This window comes from Perna viridis, chromosome 9, assembly GCF_037379345.1.
Source record: "Perna viridis isolate PV_CMFRI_1.1 ecotype Kerala chromosome 9, ASM3737934v1, whole genome shotgun sequence".
In the NCBI taxonomy this organism is placed as follows: Eukaryota; Metazoa; Mollusca; class Bivalvia; order Mytilida; family Mytilidae; genus Perna; species Perna viridis.
Genome location: NC_142453.1, coordinates 19,783,429 through 19,799,328, shown reverse-complemented (window position 1 = coordinate 19,799,328; position 15,900 = coordinate 19,783,429). Strand labels below are relative to the sequence as shown.

Here is a 15,900-nt window from a genome sequence, read left to right as displayed (position 1 = left end):
AAAGTAACAGAAGTAAATGAGCAACTCGGACTCCACTAAAAACTGGGAGCATGGACCAGGTGCATCGGTAGGGTAAGCGTCCTCTGTTTTTTTCTAGGAACACCCGCCGAGTTAATCATAAAAAGTCAAGTCCGGGGTAGACAAAGGAGGAAAGGAAAACTATGACCCGTTGAATAAATCAGTTTTCATGGTGCAGATGGATACATCATAACGATCCACGAGTTCATGATGACGACCATAGTGATGACTTCAATCTTGTAGCAACATAACCCTGTTCCAGAAGCCTATTAGCTAGCGCGATATAAAAAGTCTGCGTAGTTTAGGCAAGCTCTGGCATAACGTATGAGTTGTGATATGAACACTCCATACGCAGGTGCTGAAGGGATGTTGCCACAGATGAAGGAAAGTCGACAATTCTGAATGAAAAGTCATCACGTTTGTCGTAAAGTTTGGTCAATAGTTTTCCTTTACCATCGATTTCTAAGTGTAGGTCAAGATATGAGGCTGACTTTACAGTGTCTGTAGTATCCTTTATCTCAAGGTCTTTTGGGTAGATGCGATGTATCAAATCCCCGAAATTAGGATTGTTTAAAGAAAACAATTTTTATATAGTACAATATTGCCTCCATCTAGCAAGGAATATTTACGTTATTATACCTCCTGCAAATATAGTTATGGGGTATAAAAGAATCACCCTGTCTATCAATATTTTATGTAAGCGCAAGACGTTGTTGTTTCAGTATCTACTGTGGCAAGAACAGTGAAACAACTGGGATTCCGGTAATTTCAAGGCTTTTATTTTCTCATTCTTTTTGGGAAAGATTTTGCACAAATTTCCAACAGATAGGAGTTCACATAGCCTTGACCCTACTATGTGTCAGTGTACTTGACATGAAATTGCTATATTGATAAAACTTAGATCTAGAGGGAAATCACTCTTTAGCTATTCTTATAATTTTCGTCGGTACAATTTCATTTTACACAAGTCAGAGCACATGTGCGTACCATAAAAAAGTGATAAGGGTATGTTTAATCATGGCAAGTTATACATGTACTTATCAAAATTTTACTTTCTGTTTCAGGTTCTGCAAGAAAGCATCAGAACGGGGATTCATTACAGTTTGTTTGTTTGTTTGTTGGGGTTTAACGTCCGAGCAGCAATATTTCAGCTATATTCAGACGATGAACATGAAATGGATGATAAAATGAACATGAAATGAAAAAAAAAAGGATGGGACACAAGGATAATAGGGTCGACAAATTTTGACTGCCACTGGAAAAAGGGGGATGGGTAAGGTAGGGCAATTTAGCCTCCTGTGGCGGAGCGCAAAGGTTCCTACTCCTATCGAATACCACAGCAGGGTTCTTTAACGTGCGAGGAACGTGGCATCTTTCCCAACACGGTGCACCACTATGGTTTGCGGTCAGGTTTTCCGTATTATAGCCTGACAACCCCAGCATGTAACACGCCAGGAGTACCCCATTCCACCACCTGGGGCACACATCCCAGTTGCTCTTTGGGCAGAGCGCCTAGCCCCCGGCTAGGTTTTCTGAGCACTACTTAGTCGCCTTATACGACAAGCTTAGCGCTGCTGCAGGCCTATTCTTTTTAACACCCGGACCTGCACGGGGTTAGATGAGATTCATTACAGAGCGTCCTCACATTGTGCAATGGCGTCATACATACCTTCGCAAGATACGTAAGTTTAGGCAACAAGGCCGCAAAATCGTATATTTGGATGAGTATTGGCTGAATACAAATCATGTGATCAAGGGAGATTGGCTGGATGTTCCCAGTACCTCCATGTCAGTTTTTGAGCCACACTGTTAAGGCAGTTCTCGTAAAATACCTATGGTGAAAGGTACTAGATTGATAATCCTTGATGCTGGTTACAAAGGTCAAGGCCTCATCCCTGGGTGTGGTCTGAACTTTGCATCTAAATCCAATAGTCAGGATTATCATGACGAGATGAATAAGGAGCACTTTACAGAGTGGTTCAAAGACACCCTCCTCCCAAGATTGCCCCCACAGTCTGTGGTCGTAATGGACAATGCTCCGTATCACAGCCACTTGGACCCTGAATTTAGGGTGCCAACAAAAAGTGCCAAACAGTCAGACATCTCAGCATGGCTGGAAAAAAAACAATGTCCGTTACGATAGGAAAATGGAAAAGGCTGAGTTAAGTAATCTTGTAAGTCAAAACAAGCCTCGTCCAAAGTATGTGATTGGCGGCATTGCATCAGCTCATGGCCATGAGGTTTTACGATTACCTCCTTATCACTGTGAGCTCAATCCAATCGAAATGGTTTGGTCTAACTTAAAAGGCTTTGTAGATAGTAGAAATACTACCTGCAAAAAATCAGATTGTATAAAGCTTTTCAAGGAAGCCAAGTCCCATTTTGATGGTCAGACCTGGGACAGATATGAGACTCACGCGATAAGGGAGTTTGAGGAAAAGCTCTGGCAGATGGACGGACTCAGTTTGTTTGTTCGTTTGTTGGGGTTTAACGTCCGAGCAGCAATATTTCAGCTATGTTCAGACGATGAACATGAAATTGATGATAAAATGAACATGAAATGATGAAATCAAAAAGGGATGGGACACAATGGGGTCGACAAATTTTGATTGCCACTGGAAATAGGGAGAGGTGGGTAGGGTCGTGCAATTTAGCCTCCTGTGGCGGAGCCCTATGGTTCCTACTCCCAGAGAATAACACAGTAGGGTTCTTTAACGTGAGAGGCACGTGTTATCTTTCCCAACACGGTGCACCACTATGGTTTGCGGTCAGGTTTTCCGTATTATAGCCTGACAACCCCAGCATGTAACACACCAGGGGTACCCCATTCCACCACCTGGGGCACACATCCCAGTTGCTCTGTGTGCAGAGCGCCCTAGCCCCCGACTAAGGTTCTAAGCACTATTTAGTCGCCTTTTACGTCAAGCTTAGTGCTGCTGCAGGCCTATTCTTTCAACACCCGGACCTGCACGGGGTAGAAAATATGGAGTCAAATATTTGTCAATATTGTGTTTAATGGAGTTGCAAAATTATACATGCATGCGTTAACAATATACCATTTAATACACATCAATTCTCTACAGCGCAGAGTAGTGAATTTAGAATTCATACTGACAGTATGTTAATTAATGTTAAGTAATTACATAAAAGTACAAGATATGGTTTCTTACAACACAACAATTCTATTTACCGAATTACAAATGTACTTAGCATCTGATTTATCACAATATAGTTATAAACTTGGTTAAAAATACACCAGTGAAAAGAAAATATGGACAATACTGTTGCACTGAGTTTTGGTATGTCTTGACACTTCTATCTTGAATCAAACACATATCAACTAACTTAAAGAAAGTTGCTGTGCACTGAGATGGTGTACATTTTGTACTTCTATATAGTCAAATCAAAGGAAGATTACCGAGAAATATCCTTTGGATGTTGAAATTCATTTCATGGTAAAAAATATGACTACAACACAAAGAGCAATGTCTTCAGTTACAAACCTGTGTATATGTACGTTCGATCACATACGGCGCATACCAGTACCTTTCATTTACAATTTTCAAAATATGTACAGAAACACCGCTTGGTTTACTTGGTATGTTCATCATTCTAAAGTTTCAATGCAAAACTATTATAAATTTAAAATTTTTGTGGGGTGGAAAAAAAACAGTGGTTTGTGTGGGTTAGCTGACTATTTTGAAGTAGCTTCAAATTTCATCGACCTTTAATAAATTTACATTTTCATGATCTTTTCAGTTGTCAATTCATTCCACAATACAATAGTGATAATGACAATAATGCAAGAGATTACTCAACGTCTCCTTAAGATTAAAATGGAAAGGCATTCCTCCAAATGCCTGTGTCCTGATAACTGTAACCTCTCGTGCTTAATGATCGAGTAATAACTCTATCAGAATGATTCAAATAATCCGACAAAAATACGTTGCATGTGAGGTACTGACAAAAGAAAAATGTCTGAACTCAGAAATCCTGGCTGTCTTACTTTAAATCCAGTTTTAAATTGCCTTAAATCGTCAATGGTACACAAAAAACTGTGTTAACAGTCTAATGACTTAAAAACAGAACAGCATTGTGTCAAAAGCGTCCGACAAATCAGCTTTTGTTTACATCCAATATGGCGGGAAATAATACGATTGTCATCGGACGGCGGGAACTTACGAACTTCGTTTGTAAACAAATCGTCCCGTAGAAACAACATAGCGGATATTAGTATAAGATTTTCCCGTAAGCATTTGTTACTCACGATTTCAGTCAATAAACGACTCGCTGGTACTATCACGTCATGCATATATGCGAACTATCTTCAAATTGGATAAAAGGGAGACAACTCTAGCGGTAAGTCCCGACAGTTTAAAAAAAAGAGCTTCAAATCGAAAATGTGGTGTATGTGACGTCGAGTATAATTATGTTAAATAATTAAAATTTCATGAACACTTAACAGATTATGGCTTACATAGTCTTCCCTTTTAAATGAGGGCGTCTAAGTCTTATTTCAGCCTGACAATTTCAGCAAAAAGCCATTCTATCTTAAACATATTTTGTAGACATACTTTTCTGCTTCTTTTTATTGTTGTTATATATATATATATTTGCAGTTAATCATTGATCAAGATTCCGTAAACCCCTTTTTGAAACAAAAAAGGCGAGAGAATGTGAAATGGGGAGCATAACTGCTGTTGATGCATTTGTGGAGGATTATACATTTCACAAACTCACATTTCTAGATTTTAAACACGTAGATGCTATGGTACATGTACCTTATCTCTTAATATGTTCAGGCAATGCAGACATAAAATTCTTGGACTTAAACATTGCTGTGGTGTCTGATGATTAACAATTTTGTTCTAAATTAGAATTCAATTTTAGCAAATTGTGCACATTTGTTTTTTTAAAAAATACAGAATTTATACTAGTACTTGTATAGCGTTCATACACATGTCGTTATGTCGTCTCGTACACATAGGGGTGAATGTAATGGGATATAGAGGTTTTAACATATAGTTTTGGCTATGTTTGCACCAATGTCATAAATGTATCTTATATTACTTATATTTTCAGAAAAATACAGATTTCTTCTTGGTGACATTTCGGATTTTGTATATATAATAATATTATTTCATCTAATTAAAGCCATATCTATATTTCATGGACTTGATAAAAGTTTCGTTTGGGCGTGTAATTTCTTTTCCTTGTTTTGTACAGTTGTTTTGATCAAATGACATAGATCAAGGCCTGGATATTACGTGTACTACGGAAAGAAAAGAACTATGGGAGAAGAAAAAACGTGGCCAGAAAAACTCGTGGGGCAAGTCTATAAGATATTTATCAATAATAAAGATTCATATTAAACAATGCCTTATTTATGAGACAGGTGTATGGTAACATTTTACCTTATTAGGAAATGCATACATCGTAGTAATAAGCACATGCATAATAATGTATGTTAAAAATTCCCGATAACTGTATGAAATTCAACCTATTGTGTAATAAACTTCGAGTCTATATTTTCTATTCTGCTAAAGTTGATAAAATATAATAAAGTATGACCTGTTTTTACATTTGATTTATTTTGAAAGTAAATAAAGGACGTCGGTCATTTTCACGAAGATTCATATCACAAGTAAGGCAAATTTCAAACAAATGTTCAAGTATCCGAAATTATCATTGAAATCGGTCAGAAAAATTCATAATTATTCCAGAATTCAACAAATCCGTGTTTAACTAGAATGTAGTGAAATAAACGATGTACGTAGACAATATGATTTATACATAAATGTCTTCATAATAATTATTTTGTACAGTTTTACATGCTATAAACGATAGTTTTTGTTCATTTCCTGGCATTTCTAAGCGGGATATGGGTACCATTCTTTCCCTTAAATTGCCTTGAAATAGTTCAAAATTAATGTTTTATGAATGTTTTTGAAAGACGAAAGCTCGTTCAAAGTATTTAAAGTTCCCTTTTGTTAAGAGTAGGTTACATGAAAATAGAGAATTAAAAGCCTGAAATGAAATAAATATGATGGAAACATCGATATCTGAAAAAAAATTGACCAAATCTTTTTACATCGTTATTGATGTGTGAGGAAGAGGTGAAAATATTCACTTTAATGGAGTTAAAACAGTTCAACTTGTGTTATTGGAAAGGTTCTATATATCATAAAATTTGTTCGCATTTTATTGACAAAATGACCAAAGCGGGGTGAAATAAAAAAAAAATAGGAAATTCTGAAAATTCCTTTTTTTTATTATATAATCATTGTTTTCCCAAAACGAAATTCTAAGCTCTGGAGTTGATCAGATGTTAAGTATCACTCCAGCTAAGGATCATGCAAAGCGTGATTCATGGGTAAAAAGCCTACATATTTTTATTTTTGATATTTTGTTTGAAATGTCATAGTAAACAGAAATTAACATGTGGTTTTTCATATAACCCATGCTCTTTAGAGATATAAATTATATAGAATGCACTGTAGATTTCAAAATTAAGGGAGATAACTCTGTAAATGACGCTCAAATACAATAGAATCTACATGATTTTCAATGTTGATTATCCACTAAGAGCAGGTAGATTTGAATGAATAATTACTCATTTCAAAGAATAGACCCATAAAACAACTTAATTACAAAAATAAAAATAGGTAGCCTCTTTTGGGGTGTATCACATTTTTCATATTTTGCATGATTCTTATAAAGACAGCTACTTAAAAATACATCAGCTTCTAATTGTGAATGTCCAAATATGACATTTACTATGTTCTATGCTCTGAATGATTCCGACCTGTTTTCTAGAGGTAGGGTAATATTTTAAATTTCTAGGAAGTTCTGTAGAAGAAAAATATCTTTTCATGTTTTCATGATGTAATTATTGAGTTATCTCCTAAATGATACCAGATTAAAAACGTTTTAGTCTAACTTCTTGTGTCTTCTTTAAAGATTTTTTTAATGATAATATTGAAAATCCTGCTTTTAGAAAAATAAAGTTGCAAAAAAATATAAAACATATTTTTTAAAAAGTTTTTTTTTTTTTTTTTGTTTTTGTTTTTCCTTGTTTGTTTGTTTCTTTTCGTCAACAAAAATTTATTCGTGCACTATAAATATCTAAGAATATCATCTTCTTGGACATACTTGCACTCAAAATGTAAGCTACATCATCTGCTACTGCACTTTAATAAAATTCTAGTTACGGGAATATTATATAAGATAGACAATTGAAAGTATTTCAAATTTCGTGTACTTTAAAATAAAAAAAAAAAACCAGCTATTTCAGATATCGGAAGTACAGCAGCAATTTGAAATTGCTAAAACTATATACATTTACTGTCTTGCAGGTAGGAAGATGTTCTTAAGAACATGTTCGCTTCGTCTATCCGTGAATTTCCCTTCTCATATTGTAACCTAAGAACTAAATTTTACATAATTAAACCTGCTTCATTAGTCATTTCGGATGTTAAGTCTCGACATGTCGTATTTATGTATTGTAGTAACAGTAAACCATAACTCAGACGGTGTTATGCTTGAGGGAATATCCAGAAATGAAAGTAGAGCGATTCTAAACATACGTTTTATGATTTTTTTGTGATTTATTTTGTTTGTTGGTTTTGAATGGAATTTTATAAAATTATCAACTGTTGAATGGACAAAAAACACCGAACGTTCGCAATGTACCGTAATTGAACCTTTCTTCTTTATTTTTACAGGCGAGAACAAGCCGTGAAAAAGACTTTTAATGATAAAATTGATTGTTTGATTGATTCGTGTGGAACGCCCATGCGATAATATTTCAGCTAAAGCCGGATGATGAACATAAAATGGGTGATTTAATTAACATGAAATGATGATGAAAAATGGGATGGGACATAAGGATAATAATAGTTGGATAATTTAGCCTCCTGTGGAGCTTAGGGTCCTTCTCCTGTCGAATAACAGCAGAATTCATTAACGTGCGATTTTCAAAACACGGTGCACCACTATGGTTTGCGGTAAGGTTTCAAGTACTATCGCCACACGAACCTAGCATGTAGCATGTATGAGGTATACCACATTTAAACACAAACCGACCAAACGGTCAATACAATTCCGTACAAATGATAGGATGGCACAAATGTACGTACCTAATCTGCCAAGGCCTCGATTTCTCTCTATATCTGTGATCTAGCAAAATCTTGAACTGCATCCATTATGGTTTTGAAATTTATTTTCCTATAGTGATAGGTAACACATTAAAAGTAACATACCAGCAAAAAAAGGGTTAATATCATTGAGAATGAACCACAGCGCCTCAATTGGTTGATTGATTGATTGTTGGGGTTTAACGGCCGAAATACTTCTGCTCGTGTGTTTAACCCCAACAATCAACGCTTTTCCACCCTTAAAAAAACATGGCTGTTTTTTTTCAAAAAAAGTCTTTGTACAGTAGAATGTAGCTTAGCCGGCCAAGTGTGCGATTTAGACCTCAAGCTTTGTTAATGATAGAAAGCAGTATAACAGTAGTTATAACAATTACATTACCTACAATTGGTTGTTGGCCGCGTGCAGGTCCGCGTGTCAAAGGAATAGGCCTGCAGCAGCGCTAAGCTTGTCGTAAAAGGCGACTAAATAGTGCTCAGAACCATAGCCGGGGGTTAGGGCGCTCTGCTCATAGGGCAATTTAATTGTGTGTCCCAGGTGGTCGAATGGAGTACCCATGGCGTGTTACATACTGGGGTTGTCAGGCAAGAAGACTTTAATCACAGTCAAAACCAAGCGAGTTATGTTTTATTATCTCACTGTTACATACGTTTATTGTAGACTTTTTCTCATGATTATTAGCGGATAGAGTTGCTATAAATTGCGACCATTTTATATCTTTCTTATGCGATAGATTTTCCATTCATTGCTCAAATGTCTGTACTTTATAGTCCCCTTTGCCATGCCTCATTCCCCTGTGTTATCATACACTCATCTTAATCAAAGCCTTATAAGTTACAAACAAAAATGATGCATGTTCATTTGTCATTGATTTGTATTGATTTCAATATTTTTTATTGATAGTTTTAGTAAAAGTTTTATTATCATCAATAGTGCCCACTTATTACTGATTTCCCATCCCCACTCCCTGATTTCGTACCATATCTAAACAAATGTGAAGAATATTCAGGTACTGTACTAAGCGTCCGTATTGGCCTTGTTGGGAGACTACGACACTGCAAGTTATCAATACCTATAGGTTATATCTTAGCACCATTACATGACTTATTGAAAGTCAACAGCTAGCTCTTCCTAGATCTTTCACTAGACAATCCTTTATCATAACAAACATGTTCATTAACAAGAAACATGAAATTTTAGTCTGACATGTTGCTTCATCAACCAAAAAAAGGTATAATATATTTATCTAGTCATATATCGTTTTAGTTCTAAATCAATTTTGAAATCAAAATAACGTCTCTTTTGTCGGCAAACCTTAGTTGAAGTACGCGTTATATTCTTTTAGGAGTGTGGATTGTTCGTTATCTTGAGTTGTTTTTATTTCAGTGTAGATGTTTTGTTGTTTGCTAAAATTTTATATCCTGGTTTTTATCTTTGTTGCCGATATATTGGTGGAATGTCGATGGACATTTTTGTTAAACGTTACTGGTACAACGAAGTACAATATTAACAGGTGTATCTGAAAGCTCCCTGAACGATTACGTTGTTAAGAAAGTACACAAATTTAGTCATACAATGGGGCTTCAAGAAAGGAGCATGATGCAGGGGAATCAAGATTGGAGCAGAATATCTTCCTAGTATAAAACTTGGCGCGAGATAATAGACCCAAACACAACAAAGAATATGAAATAAACAAAATATCACATACAAAGAAACATAAGTAAATGAGGAACCCAGACTCCACTAAAATGTTGGAAATGTCAATATGTTCTGCACTATTAGATTTGTTTGTTTGTTGGGGTTTAACGCTCGAGCAGCAATATTTCAGCTATATCCAGGCGATGAACATGATGTGGATGATACAATGAACATGAAATGATGATGAAATGAAAAATGGGATGGGACACAAGGATAATGGGGTCGACAATTTTGATTGACACTGAAAATAGAGAGAGGTGGGTAGGGTCGGGCAATTTAGCCTCCTGTGGCGGAGCGCTGTGGTTCCTACGGGAGAATATCACAATAGCGTTTTTTAACGAGTGAGGAACGTGGCATCTTTCCCAACATGGTGCAGCACTATGATTTGCGGTCAGGTTTTCCGTATTATAGCCTGACAACCCCAGCATGTAACACGCCAGGGGTATCCCATTCCACCACCTGGGGCACACAACCCAGTTGCTCTGTGGCCAGAGCACCCTAGCTCCCGGCTAGGGTTCTGAGCACTGTTTAGTTGCCCTTTACGACAAGCTTAGGGCTGATGCATGCCTATTCTTTTGACACCCAGACCTGCACTATTAGAGATTTGGCATATTCTATACATGTCTCTCAGCATAAATAATTTTTTTTCCTATTGTATCTTACACATGTACAATGATGTATGCATATAAAATAGTTGGCTTATCGCAGCCCCACACGTTGTAAATGACGAGTAATTAAAAGTTAACGAACTGATCAAATTTAGGCAGTAGTCAAAAGCAACGTCTGTATAACAAACGGCAATATCAGAGTAACAACCGGAAAAGTGGAAATCGCCGCAATGATCCTGACCTGGTACATGCATTTCAAAGGGAAGGTAGGTTAAACTAGTTTAATAGCGCGCTAAACCTAAATCTCCCATTACGGTTAATTATTTCCAGTATATTTTAGCACAAATAGGCAGCATAAAATTGCAACCAGTTAAAATATGTTCATTTAGAAGCAACAAATGGATATATAAATTCATAAAATAAAATACAATGAAATTGATGTTTGTATTGATGACGTTACACTCGTTCTCTGATATGGTGCGGAGCATCAGCACACTGCGACATAACAATTAAACATATCTTGAAACTTTATTCAAATGTATCTCAAAGAATACCATCGTCGAACCACTGGGATGGGCTTATGTTGGTCCAACATTGGGTATTTGTTGGGTCAATGTTGGCATTACGTTGGCCTATTGTTTGCCTCCGTTGGGACAACGTTGGCTCTCTTTACACTTACAACTTGGGGCCACCATTGGGTACCCCACGTTGGCCCAACGTTAATGACTCCGTTGAACAAACGTTGGCCCAACGTAGGAATGCTGTTTGGGACCCAGTTGCATATTATTCGATGAATAACCCAGAAATATTCCTGATATTTTACACAGATCAAACAGGTCTCCCATGCCATATTCCATCGCTACAACATGGCTGGCGATTTTGTTGGAGGAAAGTAAGAACAGGAAACATTTTTCTTTTTAAAAAAATATATTTACACTTTGATAAGCATCTGCATGGTTTGAAATAATAATCATTATTATTATTATAGTATCCAAGTACTTACTGCAACTACAGTAAGTCGAATATTTGAATTTGAAGTTTACTGCTATTTTTTGCTCTTATTATACAGAAAACCAGTCTGTCGGGTTGGAGAGTTATTTCCTGTGCTCACAAATAACAAAACGAAGTCAGAGTCGTGAATATGAAAAAATTCTATTTTTTATAAACTGAAACCAAAAGAAATATAAGTTTTAAAAATGACAAAGCATGCATTAATACAAGAGCTCATTTGTGTGCTATAATTTGGGGGGAATAAAACAAAACCAAAACATCCACTTCCGGTAAAGGATAAATTAAATATTTGCTCCTTAGGTATAGGTATAGCTATGATAAAATATCGACAAACTATAAGGGTAATTTCAACGCAGTCACACACTAGCGGTGTGATTTATAACTGTAATAAAGGTTCAGTAAAGAATCACAGACCTAGCCACTTTGCATTGTGTCAAAGGAGCTACATCACCAGCAAGTAACCGTCACGATCGGTATGACGTAGATAGTCGATCCGGTAAGATGTCGAATCTAACAGAAGATATCTTGTATAAACTGCGATATTGAAACTTTGATATTTGATGATCTTAACAAAGGCTTTACACACCCTTGATTAAGAAGTTAATTTGACAATACCGTGCTCCACAGAAAAAGTCTATGTACAGATCACAGGCTCGACAGTAACGGATCGTTAGTGATATGTATACTCCATAGGCTGGAGATGTTGTATATTGCCACCAAGAAAGGGGCAGTTTACTAATGTAAAGTCAAAATCATTACGTTTGTCATGGCTCCGATTTCAGGAAGAAAATAATACTGCAATTAAAAAATCTATTACACTTTCAAATTGGAATCATCAATTGTTATCTCAATATTATTGAGGTCCTATGATTATGGTGTGTCATATGTAGTTCTAAGAGTGGTTCTAAGAGATGCAAACTTTAATTTATCGTTAGTACATGTTTCCTGGAATAGGTTACAGTATTTGTCTCCAAATCTGTTCAGATTAAAACAAGAGTCTTTCAGGAGTCTGAATCGCTCACCTGGTTAAAGTTTGTTTTTCAAGGGCAATAAGTTAACAAGGAGTTGTCCAACAGTTTTGACTCACCAAGACTTTGGTAGGACTTATCATAAGGATCATTTCAGCAATTGAAAATTTCTTTCTATCTATTATATTTTTTTTTAAGATATTGGCTGAAAACTGTAAAAAAAATCTGTCAAGGGCAACAAGTCTTACAAGGAGTCGCAAGACAACTTTGATCGTTGAAGACTTTTGAAGGCCTTATAAAAAGGATCATTTCAGCAATTGAAAGAGTTCGGCTAAACCTAACGGTTTTGCGGAAAAGTAATGTCTGACCCCTATGTTTTATTTTAAGTAACGGCGGTAATGTTTTTGACAGATCAAAAATCCCGACATCAGTTTTATGTAGGAAAATTCGTACCAAGTTTGACTTCAATTGGTCAAGTAGTGTCAGAGGAGACGATTTTTGAAAGAAATAAACAAAAAATAGCAAAAAAAAACTTTGAAAAAGGACAATACCTCCAACATGGCATAACATATCAAAACATAAGTTCGACCACAGATAGATCTCATCATGCTGAACACTTTTATTCCGTGTCAGTATATGGCCGAACCTAACGCTTTTGGAGATATATGCGAAAACCTACTGTCTGGACCCTATGTTCTATTTTTAGAAACGGCGGCCATGTTATCCAACAAATCAAAAACTCCCAACATCTGTTCTATACAGGATATCCAGAGTAACATTCGTACCAAGTTTGGTTCCAATTGGTTCAGTAGTGTCAGAGAAAATTTTTGAAAGAAATTAATAGCAAAAACAATGTCAAAAAGGGGCAATAACTCCAACATTGTTTCTCAGATTAAAATGGAAATTTGACCACAGATAGATCTCCTAATGCTAAACACTTTGTGTCCCACCCCTTTTTCCATTCATCATTTCATGTTCATTTTATCATCCATTTCATGTTCATTGTCTGAATATAGCTGAAATATTGCTGCTCGGACGTTAAACCCCAACAAACAAACAAGCTAAACACTTTAACCCGAGTCAAAACTCGAATAAACTTAACGGTTTTGGAGGCCTTATAATAGGGATCATTTCAGCAATTGAAAGAGTTCGGCTAAACCTAACGGTTTTGCAGATGTATGCGAAAAACTATTGTCTGAACCCTATGTTCAATTTTAAATAACGGCGGTCATGTTTTATGACCGATCAACAATCCCAACATAAATTCTATGCAGGATACCTCAAGGAATTTTCATACCAGGTTTGATTTCAATCGCATGGTTAAGTAGTGTCAGAGGAGAAGTGTTTAAAACGGTCGACAAATGATGGCAATAGTTCACCTGGCCTTAGGGCAGGTGAGCTTAAAAACATTATAAAATGAGGAAGACACGTGATATATTATCACATGGTAGGTTTATTAGAAGAAATATTTGGTTAATAGATCTAGAAATGTAATAAGTATTGTTACATTTCATTCTAGATTTAAAGTTAAATAAAAATGATTCTCGAATTGTCCATGGAAATTGATATCCTTAAAACAATTAAGAGACAATTTAAGTAAACATATATGAATTTGCTCGCGCCTGCTTTCGCAGAGTTCAAGATTAAGTTAAAATTTGCTCCCAAAAGCATTTGAATACGACGTCTGAATTATGTTAAAAAAAAATAATTTTACAGCAAGTCATTCAAAATTCAAGTGGGTCTTAGACGAATATTTTGACATAATCTGTACAATAATTGTCTGGCCGATTTTGTTCATTTTGGAGTTATTATTTAATATATGTGATTTAGTATTGTGCAAACTGGTCTATTATTCTGTTTTATTCACGAGTTTTATATGCATAGTACACACTGTGGAATTTAAATCGATGTTAAGTGTTTCGGTTAGAATATTACAACAATTCTTCATTCAATTCATTTGTTATTATTACTAGACAATATATTTTAGACTTTTTAAGTAGCACTCCAAGTAAGGATCATGCAAAATGTGATTCATGGGTAAAAAACCTACATATTTTTATTTTTGATATTTTGTTTGAAATTTCATAGTAAACATATATTAACATATGGTTTTTCATATAACCCGTGCACTTAAGAGATAAAAATTGTATAGAATGCACTGTAGATTACAAAATTAAGGGAGATAACTCTGTAAATGACGCTCAAATACAAAAGAATCTACATGATTTTCAATGTTGATTATCTCCTAAGAGCAGGCAGATTTGAATGAATAATTACACATTTCATAGTATAGACCCAAAAAGCAACTTAATTACAAAAATGAAAAAAGGTAGCCTTTTTTAGGGTGTATCACATTTTTCAGATTTTGCATGATTCTTACAAAGACAGCTACTTAATTACCATTTCATATAAAATTAAGACACTGCTTATGGTAAGGTGATTCATGATGTAGAAAAATCCACGGAACAAACGATGCTTTTTTTTATCTACATATGCTATATTTTTATGTGACTATAGTCCTTTCCGTATTTTGATCTGTACTTTTGAGTAATCGCACTTAACCCTCTCACCAAACGAACCAAATCAAACCATATCAAGAACGATAACGCTTGTAAAATGCTAATTTCATGTATTTTCTATATAAATTTTGTCTCAAAAGCCCAACATACTAGTGAAAAACTAAAACTGGTTACGTGGCTGGTAACGGATTCTGAAAAAGAAATAAAATTAAAGTCCGTGGGTTTTTGACATGCATGAATCACTTCCTGTCTAAATTTTATAAAGACTGCTACATAAGTAAAGTATCATTTGATACACAGACACACATCCTTCACGTGTTTTATATCAATCTGAGCTTCATTCTATCATACGTCTTTGGTTTTTATTCCGTTAGTATACTAAAAAGAAAAAATATATAAACTATATGTTTGTAATTCAATTTGAAGACAGTATAGTTCTAATTGCATTAAGATGTGTATAATTATATTTCTAACATACATATATGCTATCATAGCAAAATTGGTCCTACAGCTATAACGCAACTATAGTGCTTACTCTACTTACTTTTGATTCAAATCACATATTATTTGAAAATATTCAAGCTATATTGGGTAAGGGTAATCAAGGGAACCAAAGTTATAGCGGTAATCAAAAGAATGTAATCCAGGGACAGAGACCAGATATCAGCATATACACAATAAATACTAAATGAGAAATGATTCTGATAAAACGGGTCTTCCAGAATTAAGATATTTTTTTAGTTTAAGGGAAATCTAAATTCAAACATATAAATGTACATGTACAATACTACTTTTTGTAAAAGAGAAAATCCGAGATTGTGACAAACGGTTAAGAATATCGCAGAGTAGTCAAGGGAAACAATTTTCTAGCGGAAATCAAAAGAATGCAATCCAAGGACAAAGACCAGACATGGAAAATAGACA

At 35.3% G+C, this 15,900-nt stretch overlaps 1 pseudogene; it reads left to right on the top strand.

Moving 5' to 3' along the window:
• The first annotated feature begins 1,636 nt into the window (after positions 1-1,636).
• Positions 1,637-3,923, top strand: LOC148607237 (uncharacterized; annotated as a pseudogene).
• Positions 3,924-15,900: the final 11,977 nt, after the last annotated feature.